At 47.9% G+C, this 23,506-nt stretch overlaps 1 protein-coding gene across 2 annotated transcripts in view; it reads left to right on the forward strand.

The window, feature by feature from the left end:
* Window positions 1–16,742: 16,742 nt before the first annotated feature.
* KLHL25 (kelch like family member 25) overlaps window positions 16,743–23,506 on the forward strand; it is a 36,940-nt gene continuing 30,176 nt past the window's right edge. Inside the window, exon 1 of one of the 2 annotated variants that reach the window (XM_030931454.1) lies at window positions 16,743–16,872. The gene's annotated coding sequence lies outside the window, so the exon portion shown is untranslated. The other variant, XM_030931455.1, reaches the window with a different exon arrangement.

A 23,506-nucleotide genomic window follows, 5' to 3' on the forward strand; every position in this document is an offset into this window, starting at 1 on the left:
GAGCCATCGCGGCCAGCCAATAATTAAGTTATTATTAGTAAAGTATTATTAAATAAAATAAGGGTTACTTGAACACAGGCACTGTGATACTGGGACAATCAGTCTGATAACTGAGGTAGCTACTAAGTGACTTCCAGGTAGCTAGTGTGGACAATGTGGATATCCCAGGCAAAGGAATATGACTCCCATCCCAGTAAGGGGGAGAGGACTGGCATAAGATTTCGTCATGTTACTCAGGATGGTGCACAATCTAAAACTTATGAATTGTTTATTTCTGGAATTTTCTATTTAATATTTTCAGATAGCAACTGAGAGCAGATACCTGAAACCACAGAAAGTGAAACCAAGGATAAGTAAGGATCACTGTATATTCCAGATACTAATCCTTTGCTAGATATGTGGTTTGCAGATATTTTCTCCTAGTGTATAATTTGTCTTCATCCTCTTCATGTGGACATCCACACAGCAAAAAAAAATTTAATTTTTTTTGAGACGGAGTCTCACTCTGTCACCCAGGCTGTAGTGCAGTGGTGAGATCTCAGCTCACTGCAACCTCTGCCTCCAGGGTTGAAGCAATTCAGATCTCCTGCCTCAGCCTCCTGAGTAACTGGGATTACGGGCACCCGCCACTATGCCCAACTAATTTTTTTGTATTTTAGTAGAGGCAGGGTTTCACCATGTTGGCCAGGCTGGTCTTGAACTCCTGACCTCATGATCCATCCGCCTCAGCCTCCCAAAGTGCTGGGATTACAGGTGTGAGCCACCGCGTCTGGCCAAAAAAATTTAATTTTGATGAAGTCGGATTTATCAATTTTTTATTTTATGAATCATGCTTTTGGTATCAAATCTAAACACTGTTTGCCCAGCACTAAATCCTGAAAATTTTTGCCTAATTTTTAAAAAATTACAGTTTTATGTCTACATCACATTGTACTCCATAAATGTATACAATTATGATTTGTTAATTAAAATAATATTAATAAAAAATCAAAATGGGTCACAGGCTTAAATGTAGACATGGCAGAAGATGAGAGGGCGAGGGAGAGAAAAGGGGCCAAACTTACCTTTTTATAATGAACCCACTCACTCCAGGATAACAAACCCACTCCTGCTATAATGGCATTAATCCATTCATAGGGGCAGAACCCACCAGGCCTAATTACCTCTTAAAGATCCCAATTCTATTAATGTTTTAAGAGCAATTACTTTTTTTTTTTTTTTTTGAGAAGGAGTTTTGCTCTTGTTGCCCAGGCTGGAGTGCAATGGTGTGATCTTGGCTCACCACAACCTCCACCTTCTGGGTTCAAGTGATTCTCCTGCTTCAGCCTCCTGAGTAGCTGGGATTACAGGAGCCACCACGGCCGGTTAATTTTGTTTGTTTGTTTGTTTGTTTGTTTGTTTCAGAGTTTCGCTGTTGTTGCCCAGGCTGGAGTGCAATTGCACTATCTGGGCTCACTGCAACTTCTGGCCTCCCAGGTTCAAGCGACCCTCTTGCCTCAGTCTCCCAAGTAGCTAGGATTACAGGCACCTGCCACAAAGCCCAGTTAATTTTTTGTATTTTTAGTAGAGATGGAGTTTCTCCATGTTGGTCAGGCTGGTCTTGAACTCTTGACCTCAGGTGATCTGCCCGTCTCGGCCTCCCAAAGTCCTGGGATTACAGGCATGAGCCACTGCACCCAGCCAATTTTATATCTTTAGTAGAGATGGGGTTTCTCCATGTTGGTCAGGCTGGTCTCAAACTCCCAACCTCAGGTGATCTTCCAGCCTTGGCCTCCCAAAGTGCTGGGATTACAGGCATCAGCCACTGTGCCTGGCCCAGCAATTACATTTTAACATAAATTTTGGAGAGGACAAACATTCAAATAATAGCAGGATAATACTAGCCTCATAAAATAACTTTGGAAATAGTCGTGTGCCTTCTATTTTCTGGAAGAAATTGTGTAAAATTGGCATTCATTATTCTTTAAATGTTTGGCAGTTTTCCAGTGAGACTATCTAGGCCTGGATATTTTTGCAGGGAGAGCTTTGAATTTGTTAATTCAATTCCTTCAGTGGTTATGGGACTAGTCAGATTTTCTGTTTCATCTTGATTGAGTCTTGATAGTTTGTGGTTTTTAAAGGATTGGTCCATTTCATAAAATTGTCAAATTTATCACTGTGAAGTTGTGTATTAGTCCATTCTCACACTGCTGTAAGGACATACCTAAGACTGGGTAATTTATAAAGAAAAAGAGGTTTGGGCTGGACACGGTGGCTCACACCTATAATCCTAGCACTTTGGGAGGCCAAGGCGGGTAGATCACTTGAGGTCAGGAGTTCAAGACCAGCCTGGCCAACATGTGAAATCTCATCTCTACCAAAAATACAAGAGTTAACCAGGCATGGTGGTGTGTGCCTGTAATCCCAGCTACTCAGGAGGCTGAGGCAGAAGAATTGCTTGAGATGGAGGTTTCTATAAGCTGAGATCACGCCATTGCACTCCAGCCTGGGGTACAAGAGTGAAACTCCATCTCAAAAAACAACAGCAGCAGCAGCAACAACAACAACAGCAACAAAAGCGAAAAAGAAAAAGAGGTTTATGGCACTCACAGTTCCACATGGCTGGGGAAACCTCATAATCATTGCAGAAGGCAGAGGAAGAGCAAAGGCACATCTTACATGGTGGCAGGCAAAAGAGCCTGTGCAAGGGAACTACCCTTTATAAAACCATCAGATCTCATGAGAACAGCACAGGAAAACCCACCCCCATGATTCAATTACCTCCCACTGGGTCCCTCCCATGACATGTGGGGATTATGGGAGCTACAATTCGAGATGAGATTTGGGTGGGAATACAGCCAAACTGTATCAAGGTGTTTATAGAATGCCTTTATTATCTTTGTTTAAAAAAAAAAAAAAACTCTACAGGATCTGTAGCAGTATCCCCTATTTAATTCTTTTTGTTGGTAATTTGTGTCTTCTTTTGTTTTTGTCAGTCTCACTAGAAGTTTATCAATTTTATTGATGTTTTTCGTGAGAATCAGATTTTTCTTTTTTTGAGCCCTCTCTCACCCAGGCTGGAGTGCAATGGCACACTCTCCACTCACTGCAGCCTCCGCCTACTGGGCTCAACGATTCTCCTGCCTCGGCCTCCTGAGTAGCTGGGACTATAGGCACATGCCACTACACCCAGCTAATTTTTGTATTTTTAGTAGAGACAGGGTTTCACCATGTTGGCCAGGGTGGTCTCAATCTCTTGACTTCGTGATCCACCCACCTCGGCCTCCCAAAGTTCTGGGATTACAGGTGTGAGCCACCATGCCCGGCCTCTTTCTTTTTTAATTTACAGGCGTGAGCCACCATGCCTGCCCTTCTTTTTTCTAATGTAAGCATTTAGTGCTATCAATTTCCCACTAAACACTGCTTTACCTGCATCCTACATATTATGATAGGCTGTATTTTTGTTTTCATTCTGTTCTATGTAATTTTTAATAGTCAGCAGTGTACATTATTTATTATTCATGATCCACTCTCATACAAATGATGTCACAAAGAACTTCCATTTACCAACAATTCTGAACCATGTCTTGTGTAGAAAACAAACAAACAAAACAGAAATGTTCTCAAACTCAGGCATACATCTGAAAACAACTCAAACAAACTTGGAGGAAAGTTAGAAAGAAACTGTATTGGAAGGAGAGGGTGTAGGGATGCTGTCAGCTCAGCCACGTGTAGGTTTCCTGAAGGTCCAATCTTCTCACGTGAGAGAGAAAGTATGGGACATTTGCCAGCTGGTGCACACCAAATCAATCCTCTTTTCAGTATTGAAACAAACAGCATCTTGTTAAGAACTTGGCTTCTCTACCTATTATTTTACAGGGAATTGAACTTCTGTGGCTTTCAATATTGTATTGTCAGGAAAGTTGTATTGCTGGGATTGTGTATGTATTTGCTAATTATTTCTACCTTTGAGACTTCTTCTCTAACCCATAGATTATTTAGAAATGTGTTTAATTCCTACGTGTTTAGAGGTTTTCTGTTTGTTTTTCTGTAATTGTTTTCTAGTTCGATTGCATTATGGTGGGCTCTGTGTCCCCCACTGGGCCCCCAGGAGGCTCTGTGTCCCCCACTGCACCCCCAGGTGGGCTCTGTGTCCCCCACTGCACCCCCAGGTGGGCTCTGTGTCCCCCACTGCACCCCCAGGAGGCTCTGTGTCCCCCACTGCACCCCCAGGTGGGCTCTGTGTCCCCCACTGCACCCCCAGGAGGCTCTGTGTCCCCCACTGCACCACCAGGTGGGCTCTGTGTCCCCCACTGCACTCCCAGGTGGACTCTGTGTCCACCACAGCACTAACCCTGGAGGTGGGCTCTGTGTCCACCACAGCACTAACCCTGGAGGTGGGAGACAGGTGTGAGTTGGGGGTGGGGCAGGGTGACCCAGGCCATTGGAGAGTGGGGTGGAAGGTTGAGGAGGAGGCAGGGGTCAGGGTGGATCGAAGCCCTAAGCCACAGGGCCCTGGTCATATGCTGTGCCATGGCCTTGTGCATTTGGGGGTGGCAGGGCCTGTGGGCTGGGGTGCTCTGTGTGTCATGTGCTTCTCTGGTGCTCCCACAGATGTGGGATGGCCCCGGACTCCCGAGTCTGGGGAAGGTGGCAGAGAGCTGACTCTGGGCCAGAGATTTCCCAGAGAACAGATTTCCCAGAGATTTCAGAGAACACATTTTCTATAATGTCTTTTTCTTTTTTTATTTGTTGAAGTTTGGTTTATGGCCCAAGATATGATTCACCTTGGTGAATGCTTCATGGGCACCTGGGGAAAAAATGTATATTCTGTTGTTGGAAGGAGTGTTTGATAAATGTCAATTAGAGTCTTTGGATTGATTGTGCTCTTCAGATCTATATCCTCTCTGGTTTTCTAATAGTACTATCAGTTGCTGAGTGGAGGGCGTTAAAGTCCCCAACTATGATTGTGCATTTGTCTATTTCTCCTTTTAGCTTTATACTATTTACTTCATGTATTTTGAACTTCTCTTTTTTGGTGCATTCACATTTAGAATCACTGTGTCATCCTGACAGATTAATCCTTTTTTATTGTCTTTGAACTGTTTGTTCTTTCCCTGCCTCCCTCCCTCCTTCTCTCTCTCTCTCTCTCTCTCTCTCTCTCTCTCTCTCTCTCTCTCTCTCTCCTTCTGTCTGTCTGTCTTCTAGGCTCCCAGACCCACTTCCCCCTGCAGATCTTGGCAGGGGATGAAGCCTAGGAATATGCTTTTTTTTTTTTTTTTTAAGACAGGGTCCTGCTCTGTTAGCTCTGTACCCCAGGCTGGAGTGCAATGGTCCAATCCAGGCTCACTGCAACCTCTGCCTCCCGGGCTCGTGCAATCTTCCCACCTCATCCTCCCAAGTAGCTGGGACTATACATGCCTGCCACCACACCCGGCTAATTTTTGTATTTTTTGTAGAGATGGGGTTTTGCCATGTTGCCCAGGCTGGTCTCAAACTCCTGGGCTTGAGCAATTATTTGTGTTTTCTACATCTTTGAGGCAGTTTCAATAACCTATATTTTCCTGGAAAATCTTCAACCTTATTGAGGTTCTCAAAATATTTTGTTAAACTGTTGCATATTGAGTGTATATGCATACATGATGTTTTTATATTTATACAATATTTGCAGTTATCTATAAATAGTGTATACTTTACAGCATTGTTTGTAAGATGTTATAATGTACGTAAATATGATTGTACTTCATGTATCCATTCGCCAATTGCTTTTCTCACTCAACAGGAGTTTTCCAGATGTATCTGTTTTGGCACATAAAAACAGCTGATTACCCTTCACTGGTGTGTGGGCGATCCTTCTGATAAACAAACAGTAACAGTTAATTTACTCATATGCCTCGTTTTTCCTGTGGTGAGTTTTCAGTATATGATGGACCTGGGGAGGCTTAGCAGCAGGACAATTGGCAGGACTGCTAGCCAGAAGTCAGTTTATTTGAGTCTTCCCTCCCCCATGCCCCCATTTACTCCTCCCAGGCCCTCCTTTTCTTTTCTTGAATCTGTCCCCGCAGTTTCCCATGTAAGGTGTCTTCATTTACATCTTGAGATGCTTTTCTACCCCTTTTGAATTTTACCCACCCAGCAAGACCCGGTGCAAATGCTACCTCCAAATCTCATCTTTTCTTCTTCAACTCTGCCATGGCGTTTTATTTGGCTCTCTATCGCATTCTTTGTTTTCTTTTTTCTTTCTTTCTTTCTTTCTTTCTTTCTTTCTTTCTTTCTTTCTTTCTTTCTTTCTTTCTTTCTTTCTTTCTTTCTTTCTTTCTTTCTTTTTTGCAACGTTTAGGCGTTATTTGTGCTGTTTTTAAGAGCAAGGACTAGGATTTATTCACCTTTGTATCCCTTCTCTCTCTAGATCTACTTAAGTCCCAGCATTGTGCCTAGAACATGTTGTGTGCTTGATAGACATTTTGAAATCAACACATTAATGAACTAAGCGTGTGGTCTTTAAACAACCCCAAGATAACATCCCCAATTGGGTATGCATGGACTCATTTGAACATGGAACCAAATTCCACAGGGCTCACTGTCTATTTTTCTGGAGGAGCTTTTCTGGAACCAAGCCCAGGAATTTTCCAGTCCTGTCCTAGCTACATCTCCACAGCTTTCATGGATGCCAGGGAGGGGCTCCAAGGGGTGGAGGCCATCCCCTCTGCCAGCAACAACTACCAAGGATTAGAATCCTAATGAGATAAGGTTTTCAGGGGTGGTAAGTGAGAGGCTGTTACCCCTCCAGCTGGGGAGTTATCAGAGATGACATTGATAATAATAGTGACATTCACAGACAATAATTACAAGTAATAGAGCACTTAGGAAAAGTAACCAAGGACTCTCCTCAGCAACTTACAAACATCCAGCTGTACTCACAGCTAGGATGCTTCCTAGCTAGGGTTTATTAGCTCCCAGTCTCTGCCATAGTGCTCTACACAGAATAGTTTTTTTTTTTTTTTTTTGAGATAGTTTCACTCTTGTTGCCCAGGATGTAGTGCAATGGCTCACTGCAACTTCTGCCTCCTGGGTTCAATTCTCCTGCCTCAGCCTCCCAAGTAGCTGGGATTACAGGTGCACACCACCACGCCTAGCTAATTTTTGTATTTTTAATAGAGGTGGGGTTTCACTAGATCAGCCTGTTGGTCAGGCTGGTCTAGAACTCTGGACCTCAGGTGATCTGCCTGCCTCGGCCTCCCAAAGTGCTGGAATTACAAGCATGAGCCACCGCTCCCGACCTTACACAGAATGATTTTTTAAATCTAACCTTTTCAGAACCTTATGAAGTAGGAATTATTATTATTCCCCTTTTACTGATGGGAAAATCAGGGCCTCAAGAGGTCAAATCAGCTGCCCATGGCACCCAGCAGGTGGCAGAGCCAGGATGCAACTCACATTGTTCTGGCTTTCTCCAAATGTCATTTCTTTCCTCTCTCGCTCTCCCTCACTCTCTTCCTTTGTTCCTTCCTTCTGAACATTAATTTTTGATTATACAGAGAAACCCCGAATACATTTTTCTAAAACTCCAGATCATATGGATAAAGTACAAGCCTCCTTTATCCTTCTTCTTCCTCTAATTCATGCATAGAAATATATCATTTTAACTCATTTTTTGAGCTTCCAACTTGGTTTTTGAAATTATGATGATGATGATGATGATGATGATGATGATGATGATGATGATGGAGTCTTGCTCTGTTGCCCAGGCTGGAGTGCAGTAGCACAATCTCAGCTCACTGCAACCTCTGCCTCCTGGGTTAATTCTCCTGCCTCAGCCTCCAGAGTAGCCGGGACTACAGGCGCCCGCCACCATGCCCGGCTAATTTTTTGTATTTTTAGCAGAGATGGGTTTTCACCATGTTAGCCAGGATGGTCTCGATCTCCTGACCTCGTGATCTGCCCACCTCAGCCTCCCAAAGTGCTGGGATTACAGGTGTGAGACACTATGCCCAGACTTCGAATTGTTTTTCGAATAAACAATGGATTCCCATGGCTCAGAAATGAAACTAACTAACAAGGTATCCTGTGGAGTCCACCTCTGCCCCATATTGCCCCTCCCCACTTACAGGCGTCTGCTGGGTTATTTCCTGAATGTCCTCCAGGGAATCTTCACTCATACACACATGCATTTCCAAGAGTATTTTCTGAATTCTCCCACTTGGGGGCCAAAAGTTAGCACACTACACAAACTGTTTTGCATCTTCAACGGTTGTTTGTTAACCATTGTTCCCTGTTGTGTTTTTCTTTCTCATTTCTGGGAAGGAAAGGAGTGGGACAGGCTGGGCCAGTGTTTCTAAATGGCGGCATTTGTTCTGACACCACTTATCTTCCTCCCTGCAGCTTCTTCCCCCACTTTTGGTTTTATTTATTATTTATTTATTTATTTATTTATTTTGAGACAGAGTCTTGCTCTGTCACCCAGGCTGGAGTGCAGTGACCAGTGACGTGCTCTCGGCTTACTGCAATCTTCGCCGCCCTGGTGCAAGCAGTTCTCCTGCCTCACCCTCCTAAGTAGCTGAGATTACAGGTGCATGCCACCACACTCGGCTAATTTTTGTATTTTTAGTAGAGGCGGGATTTCACCATGTTGGTCAGGTTGGTCTCAAACTCCTGACCTCAGGTGATCTGCCTGCCTCAGCCTCCCAAAGTGCTGGCATTACAGGCGTGAGCCACCGTGCCTCACCCTTCCCTCCTTTTTGGTAGCTCCCCTGCCACTGGCATCTCTGGCCAGGCCTTGGACACCTAAAGTTCCCCTTGGTGTTTCTGCACATGCCTGCTGCCCTATAGATCAGACTGGTCATACCCTTCATTCTTCCATGCCACCGTAGCACGCTAGTGCATGAGCATGAAACCACCTTTGCAAAAATCATAACAGAAAATTATGACAGCCAGGCATGGTGGTTCATGCCTGTAATCCCGGCACTTTGGGAGGCCAAGGCAGGCGGATCACCTGAGGTCGAGAGTTCAAGACCGGCCTGGCCAAAATGGTGAAACCACATCTCTACTAAAAATGCAAAAATTAGCCAGGCATGGTGGCACATGTCTGTAATCTCAGCTACTTGGGAGGCTGAGGCACAAGAATCGCTTGAACCCAGGAGGCAGAGGTTGCAGTGAGCCAAGATCCTGCCGTTGCACCCCAGCCTGGACGACAGAGCGAGACTCTGTCTCCAAAAAAAAAAAAAAAGAAAGAAAGAAAATTATGACAATGAAAGACATCAGACCTAACTGACCCCATCTTGCTTCTAACCTGTAAACTGTCCTTGTTCATTCCTGGGCATAGGCCAAACTGGCTTTGGGAAGGAATTTAGTGTATGGTTTAAATACTAGCCCTTCCCAAAACGCTAAACTCTTCTCGTAAAACAAATGAGAGGCCACCACCAAGTCAAGATGAGAGGGGCTGAAATTCTAAATATTAACAGCCATCATTCCAGAGGTCATAAGATTTGCAACTTCCTCAATTACTCTTGAAGGTGACATCTCTCTTATGAACCTAAGATTGGCTTTTTGAGATGTCTTTTCAGGCTTTTGCATTTCTAACAACTGGATGCCCCCACCTGGACCTGCCAACCAGTTTTGTGGCCCCCAACCAGGAACTGACTCAGCAGAAGAGAACAGCTTCGACTCCCTATGATTTTATCCCCGAGTCAACCAATTGGCACTCCCAATTCACTGGCCCCCTACCCACCAAATTATCCTTAAAAACTCTAATCCCTGAGTTTTCAAGGAAACTGATTTGAGTAATAATAAAACTCCGGTCTCCCGCACAGCTGGCTCTGCATGAATTATACTCTTTCTCCATTGCAATTCCCCTGTCTTGGTAAATTGGCTCTGTCTAGGCAGCAAGCAAGGTGAACATACTGGGCTGTTACAAGCATGTTTTCTATGTCAGACAAGGGTCTTCATGACAGCATTGACAGGGGTGTGGGAGGAAATAATTTAGAGAAAGGGGCTTCATGAAGACTGCTGAGTGACTGTAGCTTCTTTAGATAGAAGGAGTAGGCCGGACGCAGTGACTCACGCCTGTAATCCCAGCACTTTGGGAGGCTAAGGCAGGCAGATCACTTGAGGCTAGGAGTTCGAGACCAGCCTGGCCAACACGGTGAAACCCCGTTTTTACTAAAAATACAAAAATTAGCCAGGCGTGGTGGCATGCGCCTGTAATCCTAACTACTCGGGAGGCTGAGGCAGGAGAATTGCCTGGGAGGCTGAGGCAGGAGAACCTGGGAGGTGGAGATTGCAGTGAGCCGAGATCACACCACTGCACTCCAGCCTGGGCAATAGAGTGAGACTCTGTCTCAAAAAAAAAAAAGCTGGAAGAAGCAGTGAGAGTCAGATTGTAGCAGGACAAGCCACAGACAAAACTTCTCAGATACCGGGTTAAAGAAGGAAGGAGCTTTATTCAGCCAGGAACTTTGGCAGACTTGCGTCTCAAAAGCCGAGCTCCCAAGTGAGAAATTCCTGTCCCTTTTGAGGGCTCACAACTCTAAGGGGGTGCGTGTGAGGGGGTTGTGATCGATTGAGCAAGCAGGGGGTATGTGACTGGGGGCTACATGCACCAGTAATCAGAACGGAACAGAACAGGACAGGGATTTTCACAATGCTTTTCTATGCAATGTCTGGAATCGATAGATAACATAACTGGTTAGGTCAGGGGTCGATCTTTAACTACCAGGCCCAGGGTGTGGCACCAGGCTCTCTGCCTGTGGATTTCATTTCTGCCTTTTAGTTTTCACTTCTTCTTTCTTTGGAGGCAGAAATTGGGCATAAGACAATATGAGGGGTGGTCTTCTCCCTTAAGATGGCTTCTATCTCAGGCAGTCCCCACACTGCCACCAGGTGAAAACACAACAGCCTCCTGCCTCCCGCAGTTGCTGTCCCTGCCAGACCCAGCCCTCCTGCTTCTTTGTGTACCCAGGGCCAGCAGTGACTCACCAGTGACCTTAATCCTGGCTGCTCCCCCAGGAAGGCAACCACTGACACCTGGCTCCTCCCTTGGGAACTGACGCTGACAAAGCCACTTTTTGCCACTACCTTGCCCTGAGTGGGTTCCATCTTTGGGGCGCTAGATTAAAAATTGAAGACTTTATTGAATAGATCCAACACCAAGATCAGAATTTCCTAACTTTATGGTGGTGGACACTATCTCTGAAGCTACATTGAGTTTATTCTGAATTCACTGGATAAATATGTATGAGAGCTTCCAGGTCTGGAGATGAGGCCCTGCTCTCATGGGACTTATATTTTGGAAGAGGAGACAGCCAATCAAATCTCACTCCCCCAAATACAATTTATATCTGTGTATCTTATTGTCAATGCCCTCCATCAGAAGCACCTGCAGTTGAACAACTTGAGCTTATTGTTCCGAGGGAGACCACACATGATGGGGTAACCATGGGGCATCTCAGTACAAGAGTGTTAAGAAGAACCTATAGTAGAATTTGGGCTTCGGTTGGGTAGCTTTGGAGAGGACCCAAGGAAGTAGGGATTTGCTCTGCATCAGCTGCCCTCAGAAAGCAGGGATAAGTCTGGGATAGGGTATCTTATCCAAAAGGACAGCTGACTAGAGTGAGGTTAAAGCTAGAATTAACCAAGAGGCAGCAGTCATTCATAGCAGCCAGGAGAGGAGGATGTTTGACACTTTGGGGTTTGGACAATGTTGGTGCTTTGTCTGTGTTTGGACACGATGATGGAGTGGGCTTGTTTGTCTTGATCACTCATGGTCGCAGAGTGCTCTTTTCTTTTCTTTCTTTTTTCTTTTTTTTTTAGATAGAGTCTTTCTCTTGTCACTCAAGCTGGAGTGCAATGGCACAGTCTAGGTTCACTGCAACCTCCGCCCCGTGGGTTCAAGTGATTCTCCTGCCTCAGCCTCCTGAGTAGCTAGGATTACAGGCGCCTGCCCCCACGCCTGGCTAATTTTTGTATTTTTAGTAGAGATAGGGTTTCACCATGTTGGCCAGGCTAGTCTTGAAATCCTGACCTCATGATCCACCTGCGTTGGCCTCCCAAAGTGCTGGGATTATAGGCATAAGCCACCATGCCCGGCCACAGTCCTCTTTTCTGATGCTGATGGTCTATGACATTGTTTATGTTCAACAGGAGAGCACCAACGCCTAGCTATGCATGTAGGCCAGCTCCTCCCTGCCAGAGGTTGCCTCTCTCTCTGTCTCTCTCTCTCTCTCTCTGTACATGTATATACTTTCAGGTGGAAGTAAGTGCCTTGGAGATATGGACTAGAGTGAGGGATTGCCAGGAGTGGGGAATGTGGCTGCTCAGGGTGGTCAGGAAGGCCTAGGTAGCAAGGTGACATGTGAGTAGAAACTGGGGGAGGAAACCATGTGGCCCTCTGAGGGAGAGCAATCCTATAGAACAACAAGGGCAAGGCCCTGAGCAGGAGTGGGCTTGGCCTGTTTGAGATCTCGAAAAGGGATCAGTAGGTCTGCAGCAGAGCATGTCAGGGTCAGGAACAGGGAGGTGGGAGTTGACATGTGAGGGTGGCCCAGGCCAGACCAGGGCAGGCTTATGGGCCAATGGTAGGACTTTGGCCTTCACTCTGAGTGAGGTGGGAGCTACTGGTGGATTTTGAGGGGTAGACAGACATAATGAGATTATCTTATAAAAAGATTCCCCTGCTGCTGTGTTGAGAACATATTCTACGGGAGCAGGGTGAAAGAGGGAGATGGTCTGGAGGCTGCCATAATGTCACAGAGGAGAGACAATGACAGTGTCTCTATACCAGCCTAGGGGTGGCAGTGGAAGTAGTTACTACTCAGACTCAACAGGGATTTCCTGATGGATTGATGCATGGGGTAGGAGAGAATGATGCCAAGTTTTATCTTACAAAACAAAAGACTGAGTTGTCCTTTCCTGAGATGGGGAAGCCCACAGGTAGAGCAGCCATAGGAGCTCAGTGGAGACAGATTGAGGGTAAGGCACCCTAGACATGCACATAGAGATACCCAGTAAGTAGCTGCACCCATGGGCTTGGAGTTCATGGAGAAGGCGGGGTGGGAGCACAGAGTCGGCAGTTGCCAGTGCTTGTATGAACATAAGGCATGGGCCTGGATGGAATCACTTAGCGTGTGTAGGTAGGGAAGGGAATAGGTCTTCTTATCTCCCTATGCTCCCTACACTCGCTTCCTGGGCACTCCAATATTTGCAAGTCTGAGAAGTAAGAAGGAATCATCAGAGGAGACTGAAAAGAACATCTGAGGAGGTAGAAAGAAAACCAAGAGGCCGGGCGAGGTGGCTCACGCCTGTAATCCCAGCACTTTTGGAGGCCAAGGTGGGTGGATCACCTGAGGTCAGGAGTTTGAGACCAGCCCGACCAACATAGAGAAACCCCGTCTCTACTAAAAATACAGAATTAGCTGGGCGTGGTGGCGCATGCCTGTAATCCCAGCTACTCGGGAGGCTGAGGCAAGAAAATCACTTGAACGCAGGAGGTGGAGGTTGCTGTGAGCTGAGATCGCACCATTGCACTCCAGCCTGGGCAACAAGAGCGAAACTCCATCTTAAAAAAAAACAAAACCAAGAATTTGATCATCCATTAACAAATATATATTGAATTCTACACATCATCCCAGAATTTCTGAGACTTCAGATTCTGGGCCACCAGGAATACTAGCTAGATGGCAATGCTGGGAGGAAGGTATTGGTAAGGACTGTCGGTGGACAACAGGCATCTATTCTTCCCTCTTCCTTGTTAACAGAATCCTGACTTTGAGGAGGCGATGTAATAACATAAAAGTTTACATTTCCCAGCTGCTCTTGCAGGTAGGAAAACTAAATTCTGTCCATAAACAAAAGTGTTAAGTGGGACTTCTGCAGTCTGCATAAATGGAGCTAATCAGGCTGGAAGACACACATCTCATGTTCTTCCACCATTTTTCCTTCCTACTGTCTGGGCTATAGATGTTAGAGTTGGAGTCCTAGCAGCCATCTCAGACTACAGGGCAACCTTGCAAACGGGAACCAAACATTATAGATGAAGAATAAGAATACAGTGGAATGTGTTTCTGACAACTGTGGAGTGGCCAACAAGGAATAGCTTGACTTTAGATTTCTTTTGCATAAGCAAGAAACTTCTATCTTGTTTCAGTCACAGCAAATTTGGGGTTTTCTTCATATGCAGTAAAAACTAATTCTAATTCTAATTCTAATTCTTCATATGCAGTAAAAACTAAATCTAATATGAGATTTATTCATAGTATTTCAAAACTGTGTAGACAACTTTGGTGCAGCCCCAAGAGTTCTGAGACGAATTCATGGTCCCTGCCCTCCCAGAACTCCCTGCACAGCAGGTGGACTAGGTAAGCAGGCCATTACAACACTGGCTGGTAAGGGCTGTGTTGACGGTAATGCTCCAGGGTCTGCAACAGATGGCAAGGCAAACTTCCTCTCCTCCTCTCATCTTCTTTCAAATTGTACCTAAATTCGATTAACTCCACACGTGTTCTTGGTCTGATTTTATCCCATTGCTTATAATGTATTTGATTTTAATATATTCTAGTACCTAATTTAAGCCTTGGAGTTGAAGTGAGGAAAAATGATAATGTGGACCAGATTTTATCTGGTTGGTACTTATAATTTTACAGCGAACCTGCATAGAATAATAAGCAACAGTTATAAACTTGCCAAGAATCAATTTTGCATGTGGAGCTTCATTCAACCAACAATTCTATAAACACTCTAGTGCTAGAAAATCGGCAGGATGATAAAACTACAAATGTGATCTCTGTCATTTCCTTAATGAAGCAATTACTTTGATGCTAATGTGTCACAGTTGGTTCCTTCTGTTAGGTTCGTGGTCTCACTGACTTCAGGAATGAAGCTGCAGACTTTCACAGTGAGTGTTACAGCTCTTAGAGGTGGTGCGGACCGAAGTGAGCAGCAGAAAGATTTATTGTGGACAGCGAAAGAACAAAGATCCCACAGCATGGAAGGGGACCCTAGTGAGTTGCTGCTCCTGGCTGGGTGTGGCCAGCTTTTATTCCCTCATTTGTCCCCGCCCATGTCCTGCTGATTGGTCCATTTTACAGAGTGCTGATTGGTCCATTTTACAAACCTCTAGCTAGCCACAGAGCACTGGTTGGTGCGTTTCTACAGAGCACTGATTCGTGCATTTTACAAATCTCTAGCTAGGTACAGAGCGCTGATTGGTGCGTTTTACAATCCTCTTGTAAGACAAAAGTGCTCCAAGTCCCCACTGGACCCAGGAAGTTCAGCTGGCTTCACCTTTCACTAACTTTTCTCTTCTGAAGGCACCTTAACAGTGCACTTGGCAAGCTTCTTACCTCTGGCCAATACTGTTCATAAGTATCAGAACCCTGGTGCCTGCAGATCTGCAGATCTGGGCCAAATGGAAGCACAAAAAGTAATCTATATTGAGCACTTACTACGTGCCAGGCCTATTCCATATGTTATCTTAATCTTTCCCATACCACTTCAAGAAAGGTTTTAGAATCCTCTTCACCAGTAAGAACCAGACACCAGAGAGTCTGAGCCATCTGCTTCAGTCCTACCCACCTCTTGAGGGGCAGGGTGGTGTCAAATCCAGAACATCAAACTGTTTCTCAAAAATACCTTCCCTGGTGGTATCTTCTCATCATCTCCCAGTCTTTTAACCCTGGAATATCTGTCCAGTCTAAGCAGCTTTCTACCCAGGGGTTCTATTTCCCAGGTTCCACCAGTCACAATCCTATCCCCTCTCCCAAATCTTTGTACACTTCTTTAAACCTTCCCTGCACCTCCCACCTCCCTCAAGGTGACCTCTGCTTTCTGGGAATTTCCCCGCACCAGGCTTGGCTCTTTCATTCTTATCACTTTCTATGCTTTACCTTTTGTATCCTTAAGCAACCTATTTGAATTACTGATTTTCATTGGGAGGGAGAAAAGAGAGGACGTTTATTGTGCACTCATTTTGTCTGGGAGTTTGTCTCCTTTAATCCCCCAAATAATCCGATGAAGAGTTTTTATCTGCCGCTTTACGGATGAGATTGGACACACATAGCAAGCTGAAGGAGTAGTCAGGAGGGAAAAGGGCGAGGAATCACAAACCGTTCTCCCCCTCCGAGACAAGTGCATGGTGTAGGCGTCCAGGAAACGTTCCTGAAAGAAATTATTGGATGGATGGATGAATGAATGAACATTTAAAGGCTGGCTTACAAAAGGAGTTTAGTGAGAAATAACACAGAGAGGAGAGCTGAAATACCCCGAAAAATACAGATTTCAAGTACAGGTGGGGTTTAGGGCTGCAGAAAGTCCCAAACATTCAAACAAGCCCAGAGTGAAAGAAAGGGTTTCATTAACACTCGGGCAACTTCAAGTGTGGTTCTGCAGAGTCTAAAGAGATCTACAACACTTGTGACCCGAACACAAAAGAGGCATATGTAATCTACAATGCTCCCTCCGGAAAGCTCTAGAATACCGTCGCGTTTTGTTCCCAAAGTTGGGCCGCTGGGGTGGGCAGGCGCCTGTCTCTTTAAGAATCTGGTCGAAGTCCTTTTCCTCGCCCCTCCCCGCCCCCCGTCCCCCCACGCCCCCGTCCCCCCCGCCCCCTCGGGGCCGGCGCGGCCTGGGGCCCACCCCTTTCTTCTCTGAGGCTGCACTGAAGGGTTCGGCTACCCATCCGTCACAGAGGCGATGCCTCTGATTGGCTGCTGCGCTTCGGGCCGGGAGGCGGGGCGGGAAGGCCGGAGAAACTAGTTTGTTGGTGGCGCCTCGGCTGTACCGCAGCGGGAGCATTTTGGGCTGTAGAGAGCCGGCCGACGGAGCCGCGGCGGGGCCTGCAAAGCTCTCGCGGGCGGCGAGGGGTGGTCTCTGAGGCGGCGGCGGCGGGGAGCGCCTCCGGCAGTGAGTACCCAGGCCGGGCGGGGGCGCAGTGCTCTGGCCGCTGCACCCGCGTCCCCGCTCCCTGCGTTGGGGACTCGCCACCCCGGGCCGGGCCGGGACCTAGCGCTTGGAGCCCCAACGGGGTGTGTGTCCCGGGAGGAGCCCGCGCGGCTGGGGCGGGGGCCCTGGGACAATGGTGGGGAGCGGCGGCCGGCCGGCACCCCGCGGCTCCGCGAGGGAATTCACCGAGAGCTCTGCGCTAGGGAATGAATTGTTTGGCAAATGGATGTTGCGCGCGGGAGCCGCTACTCTTTCCCCAGGGAGTGGTTGATTCATTGAGTCCGCAGACTCTCTTTTTAAAAAATTACCATTGATCCTGGACAGAGAGATTGCTTGTCTTTGAGGACGCGAGCGGCGATGCCCCGCGCCTTGGACGCTCAGGCCGGATGGCTGCCTGCCCGGCGCAGAGCGAGGACCCGGGGTTCACAAGGGGAGGGTCTGCGCGGGCCTGGCCGCCTGCCAGGGTCCCTCGTTTCGGTTTGCAGAACTGGCCAGCGGCAGAGAAAGGTCGCATTCGAAGGCACACCCACCTGTCCACCTGGGTGGCGGCCAGCCTGGCAGGTCCAGAGCAAGCCCTCCAGCCTGACTCTAATTCCCACGCTTGCCCGGGCTCCGAGACACCCCCCCGCCCCCACTCCCCCTGTCTCTTTTGTAGTTGCTTTAGAAGCTTTTTTTTGGGGGGCTTGTGCCCGGGAGATACCAGATACTTTTTTGTGTTGGTGCTCTAAGCCCCCAAAGTGCATTCCCATTGTCTTTGAACAAAGAAAAATCTCTCTAGAGGCCTGACCCCACGAACTGTGGGTGAGGGGGCGGAACCAGGCCCCTGCAGATTTAATCTGGACGCTCTTGGGTCCTGCTGGATCCCGGTGTCTTTGACCTTGGGGAAGGCGGGCTGGGCTTTGACTCTCCTCGGTAGTCAGGGCAGAGAATGCCAGGTGTCTGGACCATCTGGTTCCACTCTGTCGGCCCAATAGAGGGAGGGAGGGAAGTAAGTTAGCAGTGGCACCAGGAGAGGAGGCAGGATCCCACGGTCTGTATCCTGGAGCAGATTCCAGTGACTGTGATGGGGCCAAGACCTTTGGGACCCTGGGCCACAGTCTCCCCATTCATAGGAGGAACTGATGCTCAGTGTGCTGATCTGAGCTGTGAGGATTCCTGGCATGTTGGTGAAGGCTTGCGTGGAGATCTGGGAAACAGTAGGACACAGTCTACCCCACTTCCGGGTCCATTTGGTGTCCCAAGACCGGAGACCCTTGGGTCCCCAAGCTGTGCCTGTGAAGGTTGATGGAGTCAGCCTTTTTTCGGCCCGGCAGCTATTTCAGTTTTGAGTCATTTGTCAGGCAGTGGCTCCAGGGAGGTTGATAAAAGGGAAGTAGAAATGGAAGACACCTTCATCCTGGGGTCTTGGGCTGCAGTTGGATTTATGTGTGTGGTGCGGAGAGAAGAGCTGAAGGCAAGCTGTATGCTCCACATCGGAAGCAGGTTCTGCAGCCCGATGCCCCTTAATAGCGTTTTAAATCTGCGGGCACTCCGTGTGGGCAGAAGAGAGCAGGAAGAAAAGAGAACAATTACCCAGTGAAAAGCAAGCTTGATTCGTCCGTCTATCACTTGGGCGGGGGCAGAGGGGAAGGGTAGTATGAGTGAGAGTGTTACTTAGTGGGTGGTTTGTGACTGATTGATTAATTCATTCATTCATTCATTGTTTGAACAGACCTGAGTGGGCACCTGCTGTGTGCCAGGCCCTGGGTTAGGTGCTGAGACTCTTCCTTTAGTGAGCACCTACATAAGGGAGTGCTGGCACATGGATTAGGAACCATGACACATCGTAGTGATAGAGGTAGCCAGAGGACCGGAGGAGACACAGGTGGGCAAGGCTTCTTGGGGAGAGGATGCCTTGACTAAGATGGGAAACGCATGTCACAGCCCAGATTCCAGGTGTAGGGCAGCCACCTTTCTCCTGTCTCTCACCCACACTTCTCCCAGAGGCCAATTCATTGCCAGCCTCAAGATAGGCACAGGTTGAGGCCATGGAGAATGCAAGTGGGACGTGGTGGAAGGTTGGCTCTCTTCTGTAGTGTCTGGCTGCACAGTCAGCAGTCCAGCGCATTTGCAGGAAGCCGGATGGCTTCTGGATGCAGCCTCTCTTCTCTGGGGATCCTGGAAGAACCGACCCCCCGGTCCCAAAGACCAGCCCATTGTCTGAGCCTCTAGTCCCTCTGTACCAGCAGGCAGTGTAGGCATAGCCTGGCCAGTGTGGGCAGAGCTGGCACAAGAAAACACAGTGGCCAGACACAAATGAATTGGTTGATTGAAATGCTGGTTTTCATCTAATGTGGTAAATTTCATAATTTAATTGCCTCAGCCAGCCAAGGCTGTTGAAGCATTTTCCCCACCAGGAAACACTTAGTTGGAACAAGCTGTGGGTAGAGAGGGGAGGTGCAGGGGAGCAGGGAGGAGGGAGAACTTAAGCATCCACAGCTTTCAGTCACAGCATCCCAGCAGGACTTATCAATCAGCAGCTATCCCCAGCTGATAGACGTCAGCCCAGCCCCTACAGCAGGTTCCAACCCCTTTCCTGGACCACCTAATTGCCGTACCAGCCTAAAGGTGTCAAAAGCTGATACCTGTCATCTTCAGGGCATCATCATCCCATACTGCCTCCAAGTCCTTCTGGGGCTGGTAGGAGCTTGGGAAGGGGTGCTGTGGGATTAGGTGGGGAAGCAAAGGGGTTTAGGGATAGAAAGGGCTCCCTGTTAAGTCCTTTTAACCCAGGAGCAGTGGAAAGAACATGGGCTCTGGCACCAGACTGGTGTTCAAATGCTGTGGGTCTGTGATCAAGTTCCTTAACCTCATTGAGCTTTGTTAGCTTTTTTCAGGGATATGGTAAAGGTTAACCACCATATTATGCAGAATCCCCTAGAATGGGGTCTGGCACCAAATGGGTGTCAGTCATGCCGGGCTCCCCTTTCCCTTTTTTGTTTTTGTTCTCTGGGTGTAGAATTGAGCTTGGGTGCTTGTTGCTCTGCAGCTGACTTGTAGCCCTCCCCTGAGCCCCCAGTCACCTCCCCGTACCCCTGCCCCGTCCCTCTCTTGCCACTCTTTCTTATTGCTAGACCTTTCCTTCCAAGCCCTGCCCCAGCACCTTGTTGGATGATAAAGGATAGGTGTGTGTGTATTGACCTTTTTTTCTTTTAAGAAGGAGTCTCGCTCTGTTGCCCAGGCTGGAGTGCAATGGTGCCATCTTGGCTCACTGCAACTTCCACCTCCCGGATTCAAGTGATTCTCCTGCTTCAGCCTCCTGAGTAGCTGGGATTACAGGCACATACCACCATGCCTGGCTAATTTTTGTATTTTTGTAGAGACGGGATTTCTCCATGTTGTCCAGGCTGGTCTTGAACTCCTGACCTCAGGTGATCTACCCGCCTCAGCCTCCCAAAGTGCTGGGATTACAGGTATGAGCCACTGTGCCTGGCCTTTTTTTTTTTTTTTTTTTTTTTTTTTTTTTGAGACAGAGTCTTACTCTGTCGCCCAGGCTGGAGTGCAGTGGTGCGATCTCAGCTCACTGCAACCTCCACCTCCCGAGTTTAAGCAGTTCTCTGCCTCAGCTTCCCCAGTAGCTGGGATTACAGACGCCCGCCACCACACTCGGCTAATTTTTGTATTTTTAGTAGAGATAGGGTTTCACCATGTTGACCAGGCTGGTCTTGAATTCCTGACCTCGTGATCTACCTGCCTTGGCCTCCCAAAGTGCTGGGATTACAGGTGTGAGCCACTGCATCTGGCCTTTTTTTTTTTTTTTTTCTTTAATAGCAGCTCTGTCGTCTCAGAAATCAATTTCATTGAGAAATTGCACCAAATTTTCTGCAAATACATAAAAATCTTCCCAGCCATACTTTTCTCCCACAGTGGTCTCATGTGCCCTGACTTGGGTACAGAGTCTGTAGGAGGCTCACCTGGGCCATGTCTTGTTTCAGTGTGACCAAGACCTGAGGCCAACTCCGTCTCTTCACCATCCGGTAGCTAGAAACTTCAACTCTGGAACCTGTTGGCAGAAAGAGCACTTGAGTTGGAGTAGGGGAGTCCTGCTTGGCCCCTGCTTGGCTGTGTGACGCCATGCAGGTTCCCTTACCTCTGTGAGCCTCAATTTGCTTTCCTGTATAATACTTCTATTAAATGTTTTGCTATAGAATTTCAAAAGTTCTTGCAAGCTCTGGTATTCAGCAGTTTTATAAGGCTTGAGTTACTTGCTTAGCCCTCCTGGTCAGGAAGAGCTTGAGCAGCCAGTAGAGTACAGAGAGGCCAATTTAACAGTCAGGAATGGACCGTGCACAGTGGCTCACGCCTGTAATCCCAGCACTTTGGGAGGCCGAGGCGGGTGGGTCACCTGAGGTCGGGAGTTTGAGACCAGCCTGACCAACATGGAGAAACCCCATCTCTACTGAAAATACAAAATTAGCTGGGCGTGGTGGCTCATGCCTGTAATCCCAGCTACTTGGGAGGCTGAGGCAGGAGAATCGCTTAAACCCAGGAGGTGGAGGTTGCTGTGAGCCGAGATCGCACCATTGCACTCCAGCCTGGGCGACAGGAGCAAAATTCTGTCTCAAAAAAAAAAAAAAAAAAGGAGTCAGGAATGGGGTTCTAGTTCCAACTCTGCCTCGGATGTATGCTGTGGGAATTGGGCAAGTTACTTTCTCTGGGATCTAGTTTTTTCACCTGTAGAATGAGACGGGTGACGTAAGCGAGCTCCTAGTTTCCTGGAGACTCGATTCAGATTTTCCCAGTAACTCCAAAGGGACGGGGCTATTCTTGAGCCTCCGTCAGTTCCCTGTCCTTGCCCACTGCCTCAGAGTTTCGGGCCTCCTGCGAAGGGGTGGTGGAGACAGAAGACTGCATCAGGGAGCACCAGGCTGGGCTTAGCTGAGCATGCGAGGGCTCAAAGGAAGGTGGTGTGTGGGTTACTCATTTCCCAAGGCTGCCGCTCTGGTTGTGGGCAGGGAGCTGGGCAGCAGTTCATGGGAGCACCAGGATGACCCCCTCTGGAATGGCTAGGGTGAGACCTCCCTAATGGGATATCCCTTGGGCACGGAGCCAGGGCCACCTCCCAGTAGAGAGTTGGACAACGAGCTCTGAGGAGCAAGGGGGATCTTGAGCAAATTAGCCGGACGTGGTGGCAGGTGCCTATAATTCTAGCTACTTGGGAGGCTGAGGCAGGAGAATCACTTGAACCCTGGAGGCAGAGGTTACAGTAAGCCGAGATTGCACCATGGCACTGCAGTCTGGGCAACAAAGTAAGATTCTGTCTCAAAAAAAAAAAAAAAGGGGGGGATCTTGAGGGAGCCCAGTGGGGCAGGAGGAGGCGGCTGAACACCAGCCTGCAAGACCAGTTGGATGACTCCTCCCACGGGGAAGCAGAGCTGAACAGGCCGTGGGAGCACTGTGCCTGCTGCCACCAGCCCAAGGGCCACATTCACCTTAGGTGTCACTCCCCACCCACCTCTGTCAGGAGAAGCCTTCCACCATCAGCCATGTGGTGAGGAGTAGGATGCAAGGAAAGGATGGAGACAAAAAAGCCTTGCTTACATTTTTTGCCTGTTCCCATTGGGCCCCCAAGGAGAGGCTGACCACAGATCCATCTAGGCTGAGCATAATTAATTTCCTAATTAAGATAAAGAGAAGCTTTGCTCATTCAAACCCCAGGACAAGCTGCCAGCCAGGTTTGCTGTTGGCCAGGCCAATTTGTGAGAGGACTGAGGGCCAAGAGATGGAGGATTTCTCTTTCTAGAAAACCATGGCGATTCCATCCATTGTCTGGAGTTCATATTCTGCACTCTAGCTGAGCTTGTGAGACCTTGGCAGCAAGTTCCTTAACCTGTGAATGCCTCTGTTGTTCACAGGCTTGGAAATCTGAGGGAGAAAGGTATCCAGCTCCATTCATGCCACAAACATTTATTTAGTTTTCTGAATGGCTCGCTCTGGAGTAGAAGCTGAGGAAAGAAAGTCAGGTTCAAAGAGCTCCTGCTTGGGAGCTCAGTGTCTGATGTGGAAGGCAGACAGGTTACCACCTGTCTGACACAGTGCTAGAGTCTCAATAGTGGGCATGTTGAGAGTCTGCCTCAGTTTCCTCATTGATGAGGTGAGGAAGTGGACTGTTGGTTTCCTCATTTCAAATGTGTCCAGGGAATTTTTTTTTCCCCATCTGTTCTCTGCCAGGCTCTGGGATTCAGTGGAGAACAAGGCAAGGTTCTCCTTGGCCCCCTCCTGATCCCACATTCAGCTGAGGGAGGCAGACAACAGACTGAAAAAAATATGAAGCTGCAGAGAAAGTAGACAGGGAGGTGTGGGAAGATGGTCAAGTGAGGATGCCCTCCGAAGAAGAGTCAAGGAAGGCCTCTCTGGGGTGGTGACATTTGAGCCAGCCGTGGGAGGATCAGAGAAAGGCCTGCCAGGTGGGGAGCACAGCTCATGCAAAGACTGGGCCTGTGTGGGCTGCGGACGAAGACACCATGAGGCACAGAGAGGTGCCACACCCTAACTATCTGCAGTCCTCTGGTACAGGGGGAGACTAAGGATAACATTGTTCTCTTTCATTTTATTG

The sequence above is a fragment of the Rhinopithecus roxellana genome, chromosome 5 (assembly GCF_007565055.1).
Source record: "Rhinopithecus roxellana isolate Shanxi Qingling chromosome 5, ASM756505v1, whole genome shotgun sequence".
Taxonomy (NCBI): domain Eukaryota; kingdom Metazoa; phylum Chordata; class Mammalia; order Primates; family Cercopithecidae; genus Rhinopithecus; species Rhinopithecus roxellana.